Genomic DNA, 9,308 nt, shown 5'->3' with positions numbered 1-9,308 from the left:
GCGCCAGGTAGGGGGGAGGGGAACACTCAGGCTCGGTCTCGTTAGCTGCTGGTGTGTACTGTAGCACTCCGCGCTCCCGAGCAAGAACTCAATACAAACCACAAAGTAGGAGTAGGGTTTTACGCATCCGTGCGGCCCGAACCTGGGTAAACTGCTCGTGTGCTTCGCCTCGATCCGCTCTTTGCACGACCTCCGCCCCCGCCGAACCGAAAGGGACTCGGTCCGCCGGTCCCATAGGTGTTCGTGGATTAGTCCCCCGACATCCTTGGCGCGCCAGGTAGGGGCTATCGAGGTTGTGTGAACCAGATCCGGTGTTCACGCGAGCTAGATCTTCATGATCTTCATCGACATGCCGCCGAAGAAGAAGGCTTCGGAGGCGGCCGCTCCGTCCGCGCCGAACCCACCACCGCCGGAGGAAACGGCTGATGGGGCAGACGCCGGCGGAAGAACAGGCGTTGGCGAGGGAGCTCACGGTGCTACCAGGTCCAAGGACAAGGTTGCGGTGCCATCGGCGGTGTAGCCGGCTCCCACAATGACCGGGCGCACTCCAAGACCTCGGCGTCTGTACATGCACCGCGCCCATCTCAGGAGGTGCGGGACCAGCAGCGTCATGGTACTCACGGTACCATGCGTTTGCTGGACCAAGATCGAGCTGGCGGATCTCGGAATGCTCAAGACCAGCATGCACGCCAACATGCTGGCATGAGCGAGGCACGATCGCCTGGACGGGATACTGCTCCTTCTAACATAGTTAGAAGTCCAAGCATATCCCGCTCCTCGCACCGTTCGCCACCACCACCCGCCACTCCAGCAGAAGCTTTGGCGCGAGCTCAGTTGCTCCTGGACTACCCTCCAACGGCACACAAGATCGACGACTGGAGGGCCACCATTCAGAATCTCATCGGCTTCGCCAACGGCGACACTCAACGGCAGCCGAGCACGTCGCAGCCGCGGCAAGTCAGCCAGGCACGAGCCGGTGGTGACAAGACCGGTGGGGGTGCAACCACTGTGCACTCTCCGCCCCGAAGGCCAAGATCGACGACTCGTCGGATCCACCTCGACAGTGACTCCACCACGTCATCAGATCCACGAGCTCGTCGCGATCAGCGCCAAGTTCTTCACGAACGACAGTGAGAAGATGCTCGTACTCGCATCGAGCACCGAAGAGAAGCGCGACGTCAATCGGACCAGCGCGCTAGGTCCTCTGTCGACATGCATGCGCCAGGGGAACCAGGCAACTTGCCGTACGCGATAGGTTGCCCTGCGTTTACTCGTGAGCTGCGGCAAGTCCAGTGGCCCAGCACGAAGAATTTCAAGCCAGAAGTACCAGAGAAGTACGACGGCAAGTCGCATCCGTCGGAGTTCCTCAGCATCTACACCATCGCGGTGCAGGCTGCCGGGGGGCGGGACGACAAGATCCTTGCCAACTACTTCCCGCTGGTGCTCAAGCCCAACGTCAGGTCCTGGCTCATGCACTTGCTGGACAACTCCATATCCTCCTGGGCAGAACTATGTCATCAGTTTGTCGTCGCATTTACAGGCGGCCACAAACCCCATGGCCAAGAGAGTGACCTTCATCTGCTCGCCTAGAAGGAAGGAGAGCCCCTGCGCAAGTACATTCAGAGATTCAGCCGTGTACAGCACAACATCCCAGATGTCCACCCTGCGGCGGTCATCAGCGCGTTCCATCAGAACGTGCGTAACCGCAGGATGCGGGGGGAGATGGCGATGTGCAGGATCAGAGACGTCAGTGAGCTGTATGCCTTGGCCGACAAGTGTGCACGTGCTGAGGAAGGGAGGAAACTCCCCGGAGAGAATACAGGAGCAGGAGGATCTGACAGCGAGGATGCTGCCCCGACAAAGAGAAACCGGCGGCGGAACAACAGGAAGAAGAAAGGCAAAGATGTGCTAGTCGTTGAGCAGTCCGGCAACGAAGGTGCCGCCAAGAAAGCCAAAGCTGGTAGTTCCGGCAAGGAGATTGCCGCATGCACCAACTGCCAGGCTGTGGCGGTCGCCGACAAGCAGGACGGCACCGAAAAGCAGTACTGCAAGATCCACCGCACCAAGGGCCATGACCTCCAGAGCTGCAAGAAGGTCGAGCAGCTTGTCCAGCAGCAAAAAGCTGAATACGAGCGACGCGACAAGGAGAGGGCCCAAGGAGGCGCTGGAGAATCCGGCAAGAAACGCGCCGGTCGGGGAGGACGCCGCGGCAAGGCCAGGCAGCGGCAAGGAGACAGACCTCCCCACGGCCGCGACAAGGATGAAGATGACGACAATGACAAAGACATGGATGATGTCAAGACCAGTGAGCAGGAGTTCCAGAAAGCCACAGAGGTCTTGTGCATTGACGGTGGTGCTTCTCTGCATACTTTGCACCGCCAACTCAAGCAGTGGGTGCGGGAAGTCAATGCGGCAGAACCACCTGTCGAGTCACGCAAACTTCTGAAATGGTCCAGCACGCCTATCATCTTTGATATTGAGGACCACCCTGATCGCACAACTGCGGTCGGGTGCTTGCCGATGTTGGTTTCACCAACTATCCGCAACCTCAAGGTCACTAAGATACTAGTTGACGGCGGGGCCGGCTTGAACCTGATCTCCTTCGTTGTACTCCAGAAACTCCAGATCCCTGACAGCGAGCTTGAAGAGACCGGCACATTCCAAGGAATCAATCTGGGAAGGAGCAAGCCGAAGGGGAAGGTCACGTTGCCAGTAACATTTGGCAGCAAGGTGAACTTCAGGACTGAGAGGGTCACTTTTGACGTTGCTGATTTTCCATTGCCTTACAATGGGATACTCGACCGTCCAGCACTCGCCAAGTTCATGGCAGCCTCTCACTACGCATACAACATGCTGAAGATGCCAGGCCCGATAAGCGTCATCTCTGTCCCTGGCGACAAGAAGGATGCTCTTATCTGCGCCGACAAGATCTACCGGGAAGCGGCGGCCGCAACAGATTGCAAGTCACTTGCCATTGAAGCTCCCGGGGGGAAGAAGAAGACCAAGTCCGGCAAGAGTTCTGATGCCCACTCCGGCAAGCGCACCTCTTCGGAGTGCTGCGCTACCGTTGAGGACGCACCATCGAGCTCCACTGGCAAGTGTAAGAAGACAATGGCAGCTCCGCCAGAGACTAAGAAGGTGTCCGCCAAGGAGGACGGCACTGGTGGTACCTTCACCATCGGTGCCACTCTCGACCCTAAATAGGAAAGCGCGCTCATTGCTTTCCTGCGGGCGAATGTCGACGTGTTTGCGTGGCAACCGTCTGACATCCCCGGTGTTCCCAGGAAAGTAATTGAGCACCATCTTGCCGTTTGTCCTCATGCGCGGCCCGTCAAGTAGAAGGTCAGGAAGCAAGCAGTGGAGCGCCAAGAATTCATCACAGAAGAGATCAAGAAGTTGGAAGCAGCAGGCCTTGTCAGAGGAGTGCTCCATCCTACGTGGTTGGCCAATCCTGTAGTCGTGCGCAAGGCGAACGGGAAATGGAGGCTTTGTATCGACTTTACCGATGTTAATAAAGCTTGTCCCAAAGACCCATTTCCTTTGCCGCGCATTGACCAGATTGTTGACTCCACGGCCAGATGTGACTTGCTTTCATTTCTTAACGCATACTCAGGATACCATCAGATCTTCATGGCAGAAGAGGATGAGGAGAAGACCGCATTCATTACTCCATGTGGCACGTACTGTTTCATACGGATGCCTTTCGGATTAAAAAATGCTGGTTCAACATTTGCAAGAGTAGTCCATGTCGCTCTTGAGCCTCAAATACACAGAAATGTGGAAGCCTACATGGATGACATAGTAGTCAAGAGCAAGGACAAGGCAACTCTGATTCAAGATTTAGACGAGACCTTTGCAAATCTGCGCAAGATCAGCCTCAAGCTCAACCCCAAGAAGTGTGTGTTTGGAGTCCCCTCCGGCAAACTTCTCGGGTTCTTCGTGTCTCAGCAGGGAATCGAAGCCAATCCCGACAAGATCAAGGCCATTGAGCAGATTCAAGCACCAAAGCGCGTCAAGGATGTACAAAGACTTGCCGGTTGCATGGCTGCTCTCAGCAGGTTTATCTCTAGGTCTGCTGAGCGCGCCCTTTTTCAATAATCCAATGAAATGGACTCCGGAAGTGGAGGCTGCACTGCAAGACCTAAAGAGATACCTGTCCTCCGCTCCAACACTTGTCGCACCTAAGCCACAAGAGAAGTTGCTGCTGTATATAGCGGCAACCAATCAAGTGATTAGTGCTACGTTAGTGGCAGAAAGGGAGGCAGATGACGAGCCAGCAACCACGGCAGGCGCATCCAGCGACAAGCAGGGGGCTTCCCCGGCAAGCTCTGGTCCCGACAAGGATGGATCTGCGCAGACGCGCGAGGAGATACATAAGAGAATGGTGCAGCGCCCAGTTTACTTTGTCAATTCCCTTCTGCAGGGGGCTAGGTCAAGGTACTCTGGTGTGCAGAAATTGCTTTTCGGCCTTCTCATGGCCTCGAGAAAGCTGCGCCATTACTTCCAAGCACATGAGATCACAGTTGTCACTCGCCTTCCACTGAAGAGAATATTACAGAATCCAGAAGCGACAGGCAGGATTGTTGAGTGGGCACTGGAACTGTCAAGCTTTGGCCTCAAGTTTGAGAGTACTTCAACTATCCAAAGCAGAGCATTGGCAGAATTCATAGCAGAATGGACGCCAACACCAGATGAAGAAATTCCTGAAACGAGCATCCCCGTCAAAGAAGCAAGCAAAGAGTGGCTGATGTACTTTGATGGTGCCTTTTCGCTGCAAGGCGCCGGCGCTGGCGTGCTGCTTGTCGCACCCACCGGAGAGCACCTCAAGTACGTAGTCCAGATGCACTTTCCCAAGGAGCAAGCAACAAACAATACTGCAGAGTATGAAGGCTTGCTTGCCGGTCTCAGGATCGCGGCAGACCTTGGGATCAAGAAGCTCATTGTCAGGGGTGACTCGCAGCTTGTCGTCCGCCAAGTGAACAAGAGCTATCAGAGTCCGTTGATGGAAGCCTATGTCGACGAAGTGAGAAAGCTAGAAGAGCACTTTGATGGCCTACAGATGGAGCATGTTCCAAGAGCTCAGAACGCCATTGCCGATGGCCTATCAAAGTGCGCCACACTTAAGTTACCTGTGGAACCAGGGATCTTTGTGCTCAAGCTGACCCAACCGTCTGTAACGCCATCAATTGGACAGAGCAAGAAGAGGAAGTTGATTTCTGGTGACTATTTGTCGGCAGAGCTTCCTGAAGCCGCCGCCAAGACCCCAAGATCAACGACAAGAGTGCTGAGGAGCAAGCTGCTCCGGCAAGCCCTAGGGTTTGTTCTGTTGAAGCAGAAGCTCCCGACAAGTTTTGCTCCACCAAGCTTGCCGGGGAACGTCAAGCTCCGGCAGAGCCGCAGATTCTTGCCATAGAAGCGGATGTTCCCGCAGCCGCAGATTTGCCTTTAGTCCTTGTTGTCGAGCCACAAGCTCCAGCATGGGCACAGCGGATTGTCCGTTTCCTTCAGATAGGAGAACTTCCCGAAGAGCAAGAAGAAGCGGAAAGAGTAGCCCGGCAGTCAAGTATGTACCAGTTTGTCGACAAGACACTGTACAGAAGAAGACTCAACGGTGTGAAATTGAAGTGTATTCACCGGGAAGACGGACAAAAGCTGTTGGCAGAGATACATGGAGGCATATGTGGTCACCACATTGGTGCAAGAGCACTTGCCGGCAAAGCATTCCGGCAAGGTTTCTTTTCGCCGACAGCCCTCCAGGATGCAACTGCACAAGTAACCAAGTGTGAAGCGTGCCAGTTCCATTCCAAGCAGATACACCAACCAGCTCAAGCTCTCCAGACGATCCCTTTATCCTGGCCATTTTCGGTCTGGGGGCTTGACATCCTCGGCCCCTTTCCCCGAGCAATCGGGGGCTTTGAGTACTTGTATGTTGCAATCGACAAGTTCACAAAGTGGCCGAAAGTGGAACTAGTGAGGAAGGTGACAGCACAGTCAGCAGTCAAGTTCTTCAGGTCAATTGTTTGCCGCTTCGGGATCCCTAACAGGATAATCACCGACAACGGTACGCAATTCACGAGCCGCACCTTCATGCAATATGTCCAAGATCTTGGCGCCAAGGTCTGCTTCGCTTCTGTTGCTCACCCGAGAAGCAATGGTCAAGCGGAGAGGGTAAATGCTGAAGTGCTGCATGGGCTCAAGACTAGAACTTTCGACAGGCTGCACAAGTGCGGAAGAAACTAGATCGAGGAGCTGCCGGTGGTTCTTTGGTCGATCAGGACGACGCCAAATCGAGCCACTGGTCAGACACCTTTCGCTCTAGTCTATGGAGCAGAGGCAGTTCTCCCCACGGAACTCGTATACGGGTCACCTCGAGTGCTCGCTTATGATGAGCTTGAGCGAGAGCAGCTGCGACAAGATGACGCGCTGCTCCTTGAGGAAGACCATCTTCTGGCTGCTGTACGAGCTGCTCGCTACCAGCAAGCTTTGCGCCGCTACCATAGCCGCAAAGTTAACGCCAGAAGTCTCGAGGAAGGCGACCTTGTTCTTCGGCGCGTTCAGTCCGCCAAGAATTCCAACAAGTTGACACCAAAGTGGGAAGGCCCTTACCGGGTGAAACGAGTCACTAGGCCTGGCGCTGTCCGCCTTGAGACCAAAGATAGCATTCCGGTGAGCAATTCCTGGAACATTGAGCATCTTCGTAAGTTTTACCCGTAAGGCACGGTTGCCGGAACCTGTTCCGGCAACCACCTTTTGTACAAGTCTTGCCACTGTTGCATGTAATCCTTACAAAGCCGGGCGCAGACCCCGTGCATAAGTAAAGCTCATGTGCTCCGCACATCTTGTCAATTACATGCTTTCTATTTTTTGCATATGTGATCTGACACTTTGTGCAGCACCTACTCCCCGGTAAGCAATAACGAGCCGTAAGGCTCCATATCTTTATTTTCTCTTCTTTCTTTTTTCTCAAGGAAAGGAAGGTTTCCTCGCCCACAAGTTTGCTGGGGGGGAAAGGAGAAGGTAATGGTATGGACCAGGCGTCGTTCAAGAAAGTTTCACCTTACCGGGAAGCAAACAACAGAAAAGATAAGTTGCCAAAGTTTGAGCAATCAGATTTTTTAATTTTTTAAGTTATCTCCCTTGAACGACCGCACTTTGTATGGAAAACCTGTGCGCGGAGGAACCAACTCGTAGCTAGTTGCGCCCTTACTTTGTTTCGAGTCCGCTCAACAACTTAAGTGAGCTGCGACTAGTTGCGACAAGGTTTCTTGTCGGTAACGGCATCGCCAGCAGGCTGCTGACGTTCCGCACTCAGCGCTCGCGGCTAAGATGCCTGCACCGGCAAGTTCCCTAAAAGCGTAGGGCAAAAACATACAAAGGTAGGAATCAAGTAAAGGGAATAACATTGCAATCATCACCCAGAATAGAGTTATGTTACAAAATAGCTCGTCACGGCTCTAACAGATTGTTTTTATAACATGACCAGCAGCGACAAGAAGAAGAAAACGAGCGGCCTAGTCTATGCGATCGCCCTCAATCCTCTTGATCCCGCTCACCTTGTCCACAATGGGTGCGACAAGGGTCTTGAGCGCCTCCAGATCATCATCCGGCGGCAAGGTCTTGAGGACGTTGGCGAGGTTGAGGCCCGGGTTGCGGAAGGCCACCTTCACCAACACCTTTTGAAGGGCTCCCGCGCAGATCTTGCGCGACTCGTCGGCCAGCTGCTTTGAGATCCTCTCCCGGAGTCGCTGGAGGGCCGTCGCCATGCCTTTGAAGAACAAGATGAGCTTGGCGCTGGGTTGGAGGTTCTCGTCAGAGGGATACCCGAGGTCCTCCATCCCCAGCTGCGCCAGCTCCCTGTCAATGTCTGCGGCAACATTCACAAGACTCTCTGTCCAGTGCTCCACAGTCTCCTTGAAAGCGTTTTGGGCGGCGGCAGCACTCTCCAGCAGCGCCTTGTCGGCCTTGATCTCCTCCTTCAAGGCCACCTCCTGCTCCTTGGCGCCGTCCAGCGTCTTGGTCAAAGTGGTCAGCTTCAACTCAAGATCCGCGTTGGAGACCTTGGCGGCGCTGAGCTCTTTGCCCTTCTCGGCGAGATCGGCCTCCAGCTGCGCCACCTTCGTCTCCAGCTCCTTCTTGGCGGCTTTGGCGGCTGCGGCAGCATCCTCTGCTTGCTTGAGGGCTCCGCCGAATGTTCGCTCGCGCGCAGCAAGCTCCTCCTCGTGGGCGTCAAGGTTGACCTTCCGCTGCGCCAGCTCGCCTTCCTGCGCAGACAGCTTCTCAGCGGCAAGCCGCTGTTGCTCTTCAACTTCGGCCTTCTCGAGGAAGAAGGCCTTCTGCTCTTCGGCGAGTTGCTCCCGCTCCTCTGCCAGGGACCGGAGAGTTTCCTGGCGGAGACCCCGAAGCTCCTCCGCGTGCTTCTCGATGTCTGCTCCCGCCCTCGCGACAAGCGCCTTGCGGGACTCCAGCTTGGCTTGTCGCGCGCGGTAGAGCGACAACAGCTTCCGCAACAGACGCTCCTCTTCAAGCTCGCTGCTGCTGCTGCTCGGCGCGTCGACCAGCGTCAGCCCAACGGAGGCGAGCACCTCTCCGTCGAAGCTCTCTCCCTCGACCGGCGCCCTGGAGCTTGACGCCCAGGGGAGGTTGATGAAGATGCCATTGCCGGCCTTCAAGTAGACGCCTGGCTGGGGCTCTTCGGAGCCTGGTGCTGCGGCAGCGGTGGACGGGTCGGCAGTCGACGTAGCGCCTGGCGCTCCTGCGGCCTCAGGGTTGTCAGTGCGATCGCCAGACCCCCCACCTGCTTCTTCGGTGGCAACGGCGTCGTCGGCGGCAACCTCGTTCTCCATCGGCTCCCCAGCAGATGGGTCTGACGGCCGGAAAAGGGAGAAGAATCAAGCCAATATCCAAAAAAAGATCAAAAGAAGAAGAACCCAAAAGCAAGAGGATAACCTGTACCAGGTTTTGCAGTCGTGGTCTCCGCCGTCGGGGGGCCGCTAGTGCTGTCTCTTGCCGGAGAACTCTCCCTTGCTGGAGACTTCTCCCTTACCGGAAAGCTCTCCCTTGCCGGAGGACTCTCCCTTGGCTCCTGGTGGGGCTGCTCTGCTCCTACACAGACCAGCAGTCAGATATCAGCAAAGACAGAGTATCCATGCGCACCTCACAGCGGAAAGCAAACCAGATACTTACGCTGGGGGCTGCTCTGGAGAAAAGTTGCTGGGTCCGGCAGGGTTGTCTCGGGTGCACCCCCCGCTGTCGCCGCGGGTTCGTCCTTGATGATAATCACCGGGGCCTTGGATCTCTTCGCTGCTCTC

This window comes from Triticum dicoccoides, chromosome 1A (assembly GCF_002162155.2).
Source record: "Triticum dicoccoides isolate Atlit2015 ecotype Zavitan chromosome 1A, WEW_v2.0, whole genome shotgun sequence".
NCBI classification, from domain to species: domain Eukaryota; kingdom Viridiplantae; phylum Streptophyta; class Magnoliopsida; order Poales; family Poaceae; genus Triticum; species Triticum dicoccoides.
Note: the sequence above shows the minus strand (reverse complement) of the source record.